This window comes from Miniopterus natalensis, chromosome 7 (assembly GCF_054644295.1).
Source record: "Miniopterus natalensis isolate mMinNat1 chromosome 7, mMinNat1.hap1, whole genome shotgun sequence".
Taxonomy (NCBI): domain Eukaryota; kingdom Metazoa; phylum Chordata; class Mammalia; order Chiroptera; family Miniopteridae; genus Miniopterus; species Miniopterus natalensis.
This window is the reverse complement of record NC_142087.1, coordinates 24,990,160-25,003,536: the sequence shown is the minus strand read 5'-3', so window position 1 is coordinate 25,003,536 and position 13,377 is coordinate 24,990,160. Positions and strand designations below refer to the sequence as shown.

Genomic DNA, 13,377 nt, shown 5'->3' with positions numbered 1-13,377 from the left:
TGAATCTTCTTGAAAATTAATCATTTTACATGGTATTTGAGAAATTCCCCCCCAAATTTTAGTGGGTTAAATGACTCATTAGTTTGCTATGTCTAGCAAGAACACAGGACGATTTTCAGCCTCTTTAATTTTTTTTCAATGACTTTTTGAGCTACACTCATAAGCATGAATAGAATTCTCTGTCTAATGCAGGTCTTCCTGTAGAGACAAGTGGCAAGTTTGGGATGAGAGCACAGCATGCTGGAATCATTTTCCTACCTGATTAGGTTTCTCAGCTAGTTACTATTCAATACATATATATTACATAGGTATAGGCACAGATATAGACATAGCTATAGATGACATAGATATAGATATAGATACAGATATAGATATAGATACAGATACAGATATAGACATAGATACAGATATAGACATAGATATAGATAGATGTAGATATAGATACAGGTATAGACATAGATATAGATGATATAGATATAGATACAGATATAGACATAGATATAGATATAGATAGATGTAGATATAGATACAGATATAGACATAGATATAGATGATATAGGTAGATATAGATATAGATATAGATATAGATATAGATATAGATATAGATATAGATATAGATAAATTATATTTGACTATTAATGAGTTGATCCAAATATCTTACCAAAACCAAATACATTTCTTAACTGGATAAAATATTGCAAATTTCATTTTCAGGGTTAAAAAATAAAGAGAATATGGATGCATTTTTAGTCATAGCTATCTTTACTGTGAATGAATCAGTTGAGATTAGATATTGGGACAGTTGAAGATTTCTAAAATGAAAACCTATTTGTGAGCTTACAAGGGTTTTTATCAACCAATGGTCATTAAGCCAACAATTAATGATAAAAGTGAAAACTTTTAGCCAAAGAAGCAATAAGCTTTGCTTAGGCATGTAGAGAAAATAATTGGTAAATTTGTTCTTCCTTGCTCTGTACATTAGCCTTTATCTCCACACTTATTCATTAGGTTTATAAAACATACATAGCACTTAATCATATTTTCTGAGAGTAATACACTAGAGTCATGGGCAGCAATAGATGAATGATACCAGGAGTGGTCTGGGGCTGGGTAAACTAGGCAGGATGGGGGCAGGTAACATGGTTAACAGAAGTCAACACATAGAAATCTGTGGCTGAAAGGAAGTAGACAGAGGGCAAGCCCAGAAGCCTGGACAAGGAGGGAGTCATGAATCCTGGAAGCCAGAGGTCGAGCTAAGGGCACAATTTCCAAATCCACCTAGACAAGTTTGGCTAAGACATTAGCAGGTAGAACCCTATAAAAATAAACCCGATCCAAAGTCAAAGTTGGCTTTGCTGGCCTTAATTATAAGCGAGAGATGGCTCTAGAAAGCGAGAGCTTCTTAACCTCTGCCCTGTTGACATCTGTAGCTGGGTAATTCTTGGTTGTGGGAGGTTTCCTGTGCCTTGTAGGGTGTTTAGCAGCATCCCTGGCCTCCACTGGCTAGATGCCACCAGCTCCTCCCCTTCCCCACTGTGGAAACCAAAAATGCCTCAAATGTCCCTTGAAGGGCAAGATCACCCCTAGATGAGAACCACTGCAGTAAACAAATGTAAGTTTCCCCTAAAGTGAGGGAGGGAGGAAATTTGACCATGATATCTCTCCAATTTCCAACATCAGGATTCTTTGATATAGTTCCCGGTTTGTAAATTTGACATTATTATTGTGAGGAAAATTAATATCGCTAAATTCTCTATTAGGACTTAGACTCAAATTTTAAAAAATTGTCTTCCATATTCCAAATCAGTGAAAACTACACACAAGAAATCCTACGCACTAAAAAATATAAAACTTTTATGTTGAGAACAAAGAGATTTCTGGGTTGAATCATACAAATATTACTTGCTCTAGGCCATGTAATGGTGCACTGTAACTATAAATTATTTGCAACCAAAGTGTATAATAATTCCATAAAGTCGCCACACTAGACTTCAAAATAATACATCTGGAAGGAAATATGTCAAATGTGCTTCACCCACAGCAAGATATAAAACTGTTGGGGAAAAAATTGTTACTGGTTTCTTTCCTTGAGGTTCCTACTGTAGTTCCATGATGGGACCTGTTAGGGGCTGGTGCCCGTCACCCCCACTCCACCCCACCCCGCCAAATATGTATGTCAAAGTCCTAACACCCATTTCCTCATAAAGTGACTATATTTAGAGGTAGAGTCTTTAAATAGGTAATTAAGTCAAAATGAAGCCATTAAGGTGGGGTCCAATGCAGTCTGATTGGTTTTCTTATAAGAAGAGGTGATTTGGACACAGACACACACAGAGGGATGACCTCATGAAGATAGAGAGACGTGGCCTTCTACAGGCCAAGGAGAGAGACCTCAGAAGACACTAAATCTGCTGATACCTATATCTTGGATTTGTGGCCTCCAGAATTGTGAGAAAGTGCATTTCAGTTGTTTGAGCCACCAGATCTGTGGCACTTTATTACAGCAGCCCTAGCAAATGGACACAGGCAATTTTCCATCTTCCCTTGTGGCCACGCTGTAGGTCTCTTGACTTCCTGCTGACCCCTTCCCTGCTCTCCTACAGGCAATAGCACCACTCTGACTGGGATAATTTGGATGGAATTTAATTTTGAGATCTATAATAAAGTACCAATTTGACTCATATTAGAAAAGATTTCATGAGGACACTTACAGGTATTAGAAGAAAGAGAAGCATGGCAGCTTTGAAAAATGATGGGCACTAGATGAAATTAGAAATGAGACTTTCTCCACTTTCCAAATGCATCCTCAAAGTTGAACCCATCCTTCTCTGAAGATGCTCTGAGGAGATTAACCTAATATCACTTGTGCAATGACAGACGTCATTGTCAATTTAAAAATATAACTACATCGTTCCGTGGCTGTATACCTCATAATTCTCAAGTATGCATCATCTTCTGTATCTAAAAGGTAGGGTTAATATTGTGCCCACTTCCTTAGAGTTATCATGGAGATTAATTGACTTAGCCCACATATCGGCTAATAGAAAGCAATTATAAATGTTAACTGTTATTCCTATCACTAATATTAGGTAATAGTTATGCATGTGTTATATCTTTAATATGATTTTTCTAGCCCAACTTGTATTGTTTTCTCATACATTTTCTTTCAGATTCCTAATTGTGAAATTTAAAGATGTATGATTACCCCCCCCCAAAACAGAGATTTGGTTTAATATAGAAAAGACATTTTTCCCTTAAACTGTTATCATTATTGCATTGAAAAGGGTTAAGAAGACTAGCTAGAGATGCTCTAAATGAGTCAGTCTAGGGAGAATATATGGCAAGTCAGAAAAATTATATTCTAATCAAAGATGGTATGGTTATAAATTAACCATAAATTCAAATTATGGACAGATAATATATATCATCTATATTAGTAGTCACATATTCCATTCAAGGCCCCGCTTATTTTATATTCCATAATTAGAATTTACAAATGGCTGCTGCCTCAGCATTGCAGAAATATTCAACAATTTTGGGGGATTTTGACATTAAGTTTAAAAATGCACTGACTTATAAATATGCACTGGAAATAATTTCATGAACAAGCCATATTCAAAGCATTGATGTGAAATTGAAGATGACTTTATTATTATTTCACTGGCTCAAGTATTAAAATGTAGTTTGGATTTATTTAGAATAGCAACTTTTCAAGCAATCACTTATTTGCATAGTTATTAATACATTCTAAACCACTAAAACTGTCTCATTTTTAAAAACTGTAGTATGATTTTTGGCTTTGCATCACTGGAAATACCTGCTAATGGATAGATTTGTTTCAATATCAATGGATTGTATTTGTGCACTTACTTTTTATCTTATGTTAGCCTGAAATCAAGTTTTCATCTTAGAAGACATAAAAATAAAAATTATGTCACCATTTTTAAACTTCTCAAGGAGTCCAAAATTTATAAAATCTTATAGAATATACTGTGATAGTGACAAGATATGAAAATATTCACACTACATACCATGACAAGTCACTTTTTTTTTTTTTTACAGAAATAAATCCTCTTTAGACAACTTAAAAATGCAGAAATACAGGAATAAACAGCTCACTGTGGCTACACGGGAAATAAAGAGAAAAGATGAAACAAACAGGCCAAAGCAGAAAAAATAGGCCATTAGGCTATGGGGGAAAGAATTCATTACATTCAACTCACATCAACGGCTATCTGCTAAATAGTCATTAAGTGCTTTTCTGTCTGCACAACTCCTAGTTGCTTAAAAAAAGAAAAGAAAGGTGAAAAAAGGAGGAGGGGGCCAGAAAAAGGGAAGGGAAAGCAGGGACAAAAGAACCACAACCACAGTCCTTGTCTTCAGCACAGGAGTCTTTCCAAATTCACGTTATTTTCTAGTTAGGGAAATATTGGAGCTCATGTCCCAGCCTCAATACACTTGGCAGATTTTCCGCCGATTAGCGAGGACCTCAGATTGCTCGGAAGGACTCAGCCCACTTTGCAAGTGCGCCGAGTTGGCCACCTCCAGCAGGTGGACACCCCGCGGGCCACCGCGGGGCCGGCCCGCAGTGCTCACGGGAGCCTGACATTTCCTGGAGGCCACGCTGACCGTGGCCGAGGGAAGCGCTCTGGGCACTGTGACTTGAATGGCACCACGGAAATGGCAAGGCATTAAACAAACTTCAGCCTTCACAGGCTGGGAGGCGCCCATGGGGGGAAATATTCAAATCAAGCAGGTCCAGCTAATGGCACATTCGGTCAATGCACAGCCACTACTCAAGGCTCTTTAATAATAACCCTGAGGTTTCACCTACATTCTCAGAAACAAGTGTGGAAGGAACAGAGGCGACGCTTCTCATTGCCGTAGGAAGTGCCGCTCGCTTCTTTGCAGCCTGGGCCAGGAGATGGGGGGCAGGACTGTAATGCAGGAGCAGTTTAAATTCTGGCTGCAGATGTCAATGGGCCCCTCACAATTTCCAGCAAAGGTGCTACATGGCCGACGTGGGTGGGCACAGGCCCGGACAACTTATAAGTGTGGAGGAGAAACCACAGGTCACGCGATTTAGGGCCAGAGGGTGAGCCTTTAGAAGTCATTCGGTCCAGTCTCTCACGTTTCATATGAGGGACTGAGACTCAAGGGATGCACTGATGTCCCCAAGACAGCACAATGGCCTCATGGGACACAGGGACCTCGGGCTTAGGTTTCCTGTCATCGCCTTGAGTTCTTAAAAACTATGATACAGGTTTCCTGGGGCGCCTGGGGCATGGAGATCACATTTGCTACGGTCGTTAAGATGTGAAATAAAATAGAAATGGAAGTGATGCCTCTACTTCTTCAATCCTCAGTTCCAAAGGAAACAAATTGCTTTACTCACCTACAGGGAAAAACTCGCTCATTTTCTTCTTGTAGATTTTGAAGTCCACTTCTAAGAAGACGCAGAAGATGATTCGATCAACCTAGAGGCAAACAATAAACACTCAAGTGAAAGGAAACAGGACAACTGCCTTCCCAGAACAGGTCTTGGCGCAAAAGTCAGACGGGAAGGCCTCCCACAGAGCTTTGGTGCTGTGCCGCCAACTACCTGACAGCACTGAGTGGAGTTCCAGTGTGTGAGTGTGAGTGTGAGTGTGTGAGTGTGTGTGGGTGTGAGTTTGTGTGAGCGTGTGTATGTGAGTATGTGTGTGCTTGTATGTATGTGTGAGTGTGTGTGAGAGGCTGTGCGTGTGTGTGAGTGTGTGGGAGTGTGTGCATGCGAGTGTGTCAGTGTGTGTGTGTGTGTGTGTGTGTGTACTCTATGTAAATAAACCCACGGGCCGTTTGGGGGAAAGGTGCTACATGAATCGAATCAGGAATAGTAAATGACAATAAGCCACACTACAGCAAGCCGCAGACAGGATGGGAGATTCCCACGGGACGCCCAGGCCTTACGTCTCATGAAAGCCCCTTGCGAGGGGCGCAGCGAGTGACGGTAAGTGTGCCAGCGAACGAAGCTCTCGGTCCCTCCCTTGTTACCAATGTCGGTCAAGCCTGGTGCTATTGGAACGCAGCCTACAGAGCTCGTTCCAGTCCACTTTGCATGGAGCCGCTGGCTCTCAGCTTAACATGCTCACAAATGCAACAGAAATAAACTACAGTTAACTGACAGTTCTACGATGCCATTATACCTCTAATCCAGTAAGTGTTACGAGATAAGCAAACGCCACCGCAAAAGTAAGATGTGTGTGCCGTCCCTTTTTCTGCTTAGAGGGCGCTTCTGCACGTAAGGGGCTTCTCGGGGACATTCAGAGAGTAGCAGGTAAGCAGAGGCGAGAGTGACTCACACATATCTGATTTGAATCAGTGACTCAGTTCCGTGCCTTGAAATAAATACCCTTCTAGTTCCCCTATTGTAACAATGTACAGTGAGTTAAAAATTACTCAGTCTATCAAACTACAACTGGTGATTGAACAGGACATCAAGGGAGGCATTTCTCCTGGCAGACAGTGCGGGGTGGAAGCGGGATGCACACCTGGCAGGACACTAGCGAGCCCAGGGGATGTCGTCCACCCAGCCCTCCGCTGGCTCTCCCGGCCTGTGGGGTTCAGATCACGCTCGCCACGGCCCAAGTTCCCAGTAAGAGAGAAGATCTACAGGGGTGGGTGTGGGGACAGGGAGGGTCAGGACACGAGGAATCACCAGGGTCCCTGGGGGAAGCTCAGAGATATGACCCTCCGATCCTTGCACACGTCTAGACCCGCACCTAGGTGCACTGTCTCCTGGGCACTCACTGGACGTCTGCGGTATCACCACGCAGCCCGGGGACCGCCTGCATAAGGCAGGCTGGCCGAGCGCCTGGCCTTCCAAAACGGGGGCTGTGTGCAGATGCCCATCGTCTCTTTTCCCAGTATTCGCTTGGGTGGCTGGTGTCCCGTCCTGTCTGCGTATCCATAACATTTTCCTCACACGCAAAACCCGTCACCATCAACTTACTCTCCAGCTGAACTATAAACTTAGTCCCATAAGTGATTAACTCTCTGAGCAATACCGAATGGCGGTCCCCACTCTCCTTATGGTGTGTTGGTGCCCTGTGGCTAAAGAGAAGTATCATCACGTTGGGCAACAGAAACAAGTTCCAAAGGATCGCATACCCTATGATGCCATTTATATAAGTTGTTAGAGCACAAAGGTCCGACAGGGTAGGGACTCATTCACAAGCGTGAATATACAGAAACGCGCATAGGGGTGCCGCACACGAACTTCAGGATGGTGGTGGCGTCTGGGGAGGGAGGAAAGTAAAGAGCTGGACAAGAGAGGCTTTAACTGAAGAGTGAATGTTTTATTTATTTAGAAGCAAAGGAGATTTCAGAAAAATATGGCAAACGGGTAACAGATATTAACTATGGGGGTAAGCACGTGGTTATTGTGTCATTTTTTATACTTTCTTGTATATTTTAAATCTTTCATAACTAAAAGTTCTAACACTAAAAGTAAGACTTGTGTTAGACACGCTCTACTCTCCAGCTGCACCGAGCTACTTGTAGCTGCCAAACACCATATTTATCCTCACTTCTGCACTTATGATGGTTGACTTTTGCTCCAGGCTTCAAATGGTCAGATTCTTTCTAAAACCATCTAAATGGGATCAAAATCAAAACAAAAAAATTTGACTTGAAGCAGATCTAAGAAGACCAACCTGGACAATCTCATCTATACTCAGTTTCCCTTAGTTTCATGGTAACTTAGTATAAATTATGGAATTTTTTAAAACACTCATGTAGCCTGTGTGTTGTGAGCGTGTTTGTGTGGAGAGAGAGGGGTTAGTGGTAATACTATCTACTCCTATTAAGTGTGCTTTTAAACACCGCACAGACTAAATACAGGTTTCTTAAATATTGCAAAGAATTATAACCCACTTTCGGCATTTTAGGCTTTGTTACCATGGAAATGGAATGGGTCCCAAACTCAGCAGCCTGACTTACTTTCCTAGACAGAAGATGGATGAAGAACAGGTCCTCGAATTTTACACTAGCTGAGGGGCGCAGTTCCCGGCCTGGCCTTCAGGCAGGGCACTGAACACATCCCGGGAACAAGATGAATCCGAGAATTTACTTCTTTGGCCAGGTACTGCTCTGCAAGCACACGCGCGTGTATTTACTTACACACGTGTGAGTAAGCAGAGTCTCTCTTAGTCAAGGCCGCATTTTGGTTACAGGCCTCGTGTTCATAAGCTCATCGTGGGTGTTGATCAGTGCTTGAGGTATTCTGCATTTTCCAAGATGCTGCAGCAGCAGGGTGCCAGGTCCCTCAGGCTCCTCTTAAAATGTAGTGTTAATACTCCTCTCGTTGAGAGGCAGAAATGATAGGTAACATCTGAGTCCAGGTCATAAAGGTGGTGTGGTTTCTGCCCGGCCTTTTTGGAGATTCCTCCCTGTATTCGAACATCATGCCAGGAGGCAGCAGAGATACCGCATGAAGAAGCCACGTGTAGAAGTTGTGGCCAATGGCCCTGCTGAAAGTGAGGAGCCTCTAGACGATTTCAGCTCCCGGCTTTGGAGTTCCCCAAGGTGATGGCACAGGGAGCAGAGATGCGCTATTCCTGCTGAACTCTGCTCAAAGTGCAGATTTGTAAGCAAATCATAGGCACACATTCCTAGAGACGATACTCTTCATTGCCACTTTTGGGATTCTTTCTGTTTCAGCTACGTGACACTAGACTCTTGCTGAAAAGCTCAGACTGAGTGGGTCAAGTAGAAGGCACAGTGTAGTGACAAAAATATATAGAAAGTCTGATTGCTACCTGACCGAGAGACTGGAAATCTGACCTGTGCAAAGGAGGAAGGGCCTGGGTGATCCATTCTAGTCCCAGATAAATTTCATTAGGATATATAGGAATGCCTAAAAATTGAGGCTCAGGAGCATGGTTTTAATTTTTTTTTTTTTTTATGGTAGGCACTATAACAATTTTATAAAAAGGTTGTTCTTGAGAGACTATGTTTACTCATTTATTCATTAGCTGTTAACTGAGCACCTTCTGAATTTATACACAGCCTAAAACTATGGGCAATTTTACTCCTAGGCTTACTCCTGGCAGCATGTGCACCTATGTTCCCAAAAAGATACACATCCTCACGTTCACAGCACCACAATTGCAATATCTCCAAAATGGAAGCAACTGAAGTGCCGAAAATGGCAGAATAGATAAATAAATTGTGATCTACTCACACAGAAAGAGTCCAGGACAAAAAGAGTACACACTGGATGATTCCATTTCTATAAAGTTAAAAAATATTAGAGAAACAGGCAAAATCAGCTATGGTGTTAAAAGTTAGAACAGCAATGACTCAGGGGTGACGGTTGGTGGAAAGGGACCGAGGGGACTGCCTGGAACGCTGGCTTTTTGATCTGGGTGCTAGTTCCACGGATGTGTTCAGTTTGTAAAAATTTATCAAATGGTACATTTAGGTTGTGTGTTCTTTTCTGTATGTTATACTTCAATAACAATATTTTTAAAGGTTAAAAGTCTTCTGTTACAGTTGTCTTGGTCAACAACAAAAATCTATTTTCATTGACTTAGAGGTCAAAAAAGTCCTTTAAAAGCTGACCTTCTAAAGTCAACCTCTCCATATATTTCCAATGATGCCAACTGTAGCTCACCCATCAAGTTATAAAGGAGTAAAGACGTGTTTCTTTCACTGGGATATCCATTAATCCACAGTTGGGTGTTTTATGCCTCATAAACATGATGCTATCAGTTCTATTAATCTTTTTTAGCATCATATCCAGGGTGCCTGAAGAGAGTTACACAGGGAAGCAGGTTTGGAATATCTGCAGCTAACCTCCTTTTTCCACGGCTACCAGTCCTAGGGCAGTTGGCACAGCAAAGATTATGCCGTGCTCAGCGACACTGGGAGAATGAATGGATTGGATGAGTGTAATTTGCTTCCCCCAATGACAAATAAAAAACATTCAAAGATGTGGTGTGCCTGCAAATAATGCTTTAACTAAGCACTGACGGAGGGCCACCTGTGTAAGCACAGCCTGAAGGGCAACAGGGGTGAAGTCTCAGCCTCCTCAAAGGTAACCCAACAGCCTCGCCAATGCAGGCTTGGGCACTGGGGCCTTTCGTAAAACCATGGCTACTGCTAACAAGTGAACTAAGTTTCAGGCTTTAAGTATCAAAGTTGTACAAGGACAGGTTTTGAAAAGGGTGGGAGAACGGCACCATTGGAGCCTGCTTGGTGATAGGAGTAAATCAAGGTTAAATCAAAGAACAAGGGGATAAGGTCACTCGTGGAAGAACAAAAACAAAAAGTTGGGCTCCTTGGGCCGTAGTCCATCCTATCTTATCAAATGGAGTGAAGGAGAGCTACCTGCCCTTCTCCAACGGTGTTGGTGCTCTGTTGCTTGCCAGATAGATGCCCAACTCCATCATCAAGCCAGCAAAGGCATTCCAAATCCTTCTTGAGTTTTAATCTCTGACTTCCTCCACATCTGACGTCTACTCTCAGATTAAAAAAAACCTCTTGTGATTAGGTCAGGCTCATCTGGATAGTTTCTCTATCTTAAGGTCAACTGATTTGGAACCTTAATTACATCTGCAAAATCCCTTCACAGCAGTAGCTAGGTTATTTTTGAATAACCCAGAGAAGGTGTGTGTGCACCAGACATTGGGAATCTCGGGAGAATCTTAGAATCCTACCTGCCACGGTTGGCTATAACGACCACATGAGATACTCGACAAAGGTTTTGACACATAGTAAAAGCTCCATAAACATTGGTTATTTATTTGTAAAGTTATTATTCTTAAGGTAACATAAATACCCGGTACAGTGCTGGCATATAGGCATAATCACTATTCACTTACTCACCTGGTGAGGCCTTTATTTCTACTCTGATATTTTGAACAGGTCAAGGAAAAGCACGAGCCAGCTAGAGAACACTGGTAGCGCTTTTTCAGACTGGTATGCGGAAAGGCCATTTTATTCCAATTTTGACATTGCTGAGGAATTCTATCTCAAAAAGAACATTTACAGAAATGGCCCATGTTATAAATGATGCTCTTTTTTTTTTTTTTTGGTCTGACCATTTCAGCCAATGAGAGACAGGGAAAAAGAATAAGCCAAGAGCTGGGCTGCAGCAACGGACAAGATTTCACAAGACTGCACAGCAGTCTCTGTCCTAATATTTTAATTTCCTTGTTAAATGTCACCGAATATCATTCTTCTGGATCTTAAAGGTATTAAGTATGCTCAGATTTGTGCACTCCATCACAGAAGCTAGTATTTAAATCTCCAAACTACAGAATAGGAAACATTTTCTTTCCATGTTCCCCTTGATGTTTGGATGAGCCTGAGAGCATTTTAATCCATAAACACGCAAAGGGCATTTCTGTATTGTGAAATGGCTTCTGCATGCTTAAAAAGGATACTTTATTTTGGGTGGGGTTTTTTTTTTTTTGCAAACTCAGTTCATCTGTCATTACTCTGTGACAGCACAATTTAGAGTCTCCTTGTTTTGCTTTGATAAATTGCTCTTTTTGACTTTTCTTCAACTCTGTAAGAAAAAATGGCCATGTCGCTGAAGAACCGAGAGTTATTTTGATTTGGGCTGCAGGCTCATTCGTACAAGTTAATTTCCAGGCCTGTTTCATATCGATCAAAATGGACAACCTCACAAATGACACATCTGTCGTGGTCCTTGAAGCTGCTCCATATGCTTAGCATGGAAGAGACAGAGGCACACGCCAGGGTTGAGGACCTGCAGCTCTAGATGCCGGCACAGCCTTTATCACCACACAAATGATCCTGGGAGATACTGGGGGAAACGCCAGTCAGATAACAGATTCCCTTTTCAGAACTGGAAAGGGTGCTGTGTGTGCTACTCGGATCTGCCCCTCCCTTCAGGACAAGAGCCATCACTCTACCCACTGCTGAAGGCGTCACCTCGGCCACGCTGACCCTCTCTTCCCCAAGAAAGGCTGCACCCAGTGACTGGCTCGTGCAGCGGTCCAGAGTCTCAGACCCCGTTCCTCAACTAGGTGAAACTCTGAAGGGCCATCGATTATGGGCCGAACTGTGCCTCCCCACTCCCCTAATTTATATGTTGAAGTCCTAATCCTCAGCATCTCAGAATGTGACTGTGTTTGGAATTAGGTTGTTTAAAGAGGTAATTCAGTTAAGGTGAGATCATGAGGATGGGCCCTAATCCAAGATGACCAGTATCCTAATAAGAGGCTATTAGGACACAGAGGCACGTAGAGGGAAACCATGTGAGGGCACAGGGAGAAGACAGCCAACTACAAGCCAAGGAGAGAGGCCTCAGAAGAAACCAACCCTGTTAGCAAGTTGCTCTCAGACTTCTAGCCCCCAGAAGTGTGAGAAGATAATTTCTGTTGTTGAAACCACCTAGGCTGTGGTGCTTTGTATGGCAGCCCGGGGAAAACTAATGCCCCACCCAGCTTCAGCGCTCGCGGGGTCTGCAGCTTGCCCTCTCCCAGCCCTGCTTCCCTCCTCCCACTCCCAGCATGATCCAATAAGCCTCCTGCTTACAAGTCTCCTCCTCAGAAGTTTGCTTTTCAGAAAACTTCACTTGTGATAACAGCCCTCTATTTTTGGCAACCTGAATTATTTCCTTTTTATGTCCATTTTCTATATTATTTCCAATGATACAAATGGCAACAACGAATCACACATGAGTTCTGTCCAGCAATTAATTCTGCTGCCAGCTCTTTGTGGAGGCCCAACCATATTCTGTGCTTGGGCTGATTAATGATTCATTTTAAAAGAGCATTAAAAGTTAACAGTGGGGGGCAAAAGGGGGACATCAGTAATACTTTCAACAATAAAGATAAATGAAAAAAATCAAAACTAAAAAATAAAAACGTATCTTTTTCATTAAAACAAAAGTCAACACAAGCTATAAATGTGACCTAAGTAAAGTGAGAGATTTGTTGAGATCGGGGCTCCACCTGACACTCACCATTGGGAAATGAGTCTCTGAAAGCTCACTGTGCCTCAGTCCCGAGGATGGGCAGCTGGGCCCATGGGTGGCTGGGCAATGACAGCCATGCCAAGTTAAGGCCAGGTCGGTTTTGGCATGGCTGACGGTTCCCAGGGCTGAAAAGAAATGCGATTCTGCAGATGTATTTCTTATTTCTAATGGTAGGTGTATCTTTTTGCGTGAGAGGAATGGGTTTCCTTTTGTGTAAGAGGTCAGTCACTTACTTAGATGGGTTTTAGCAAATCCATAAACAAGAAAGTGAGTCCTTGTAGCCTGGAGGGGTGGCAGGCACTGAGGTGCCCTGTCCACATTCCCTCAGTCTTAGTAGTGGAAGCCAGAGATCTGCATTTCTTTGCCTGAAGGCTTTCTTTGTGCTC

General features: G+C 42.5%; 1 long non-coding RNA gene across 1 annotated transcript in view; it reads right to left on the bottom strand.

Moving 5' to 3' along the window:
* Positions 1-13,377, bottom strand: part of LOC148092726 (uncharacterized) — a 324,510-nt gene that overhangs the window by 30,314 nt on the left and 280,819 nt on the right. The window contains exon 3 of the long non-coding RNA XR_015714810.1: positions 5,396-5,477. This is a non-coding gene — a long non-coding RNA (uncharacterized LOC148092726). The remainder of the gene's footprint in view (positions 1-5,395; positions 5,478-13,377) is intronic.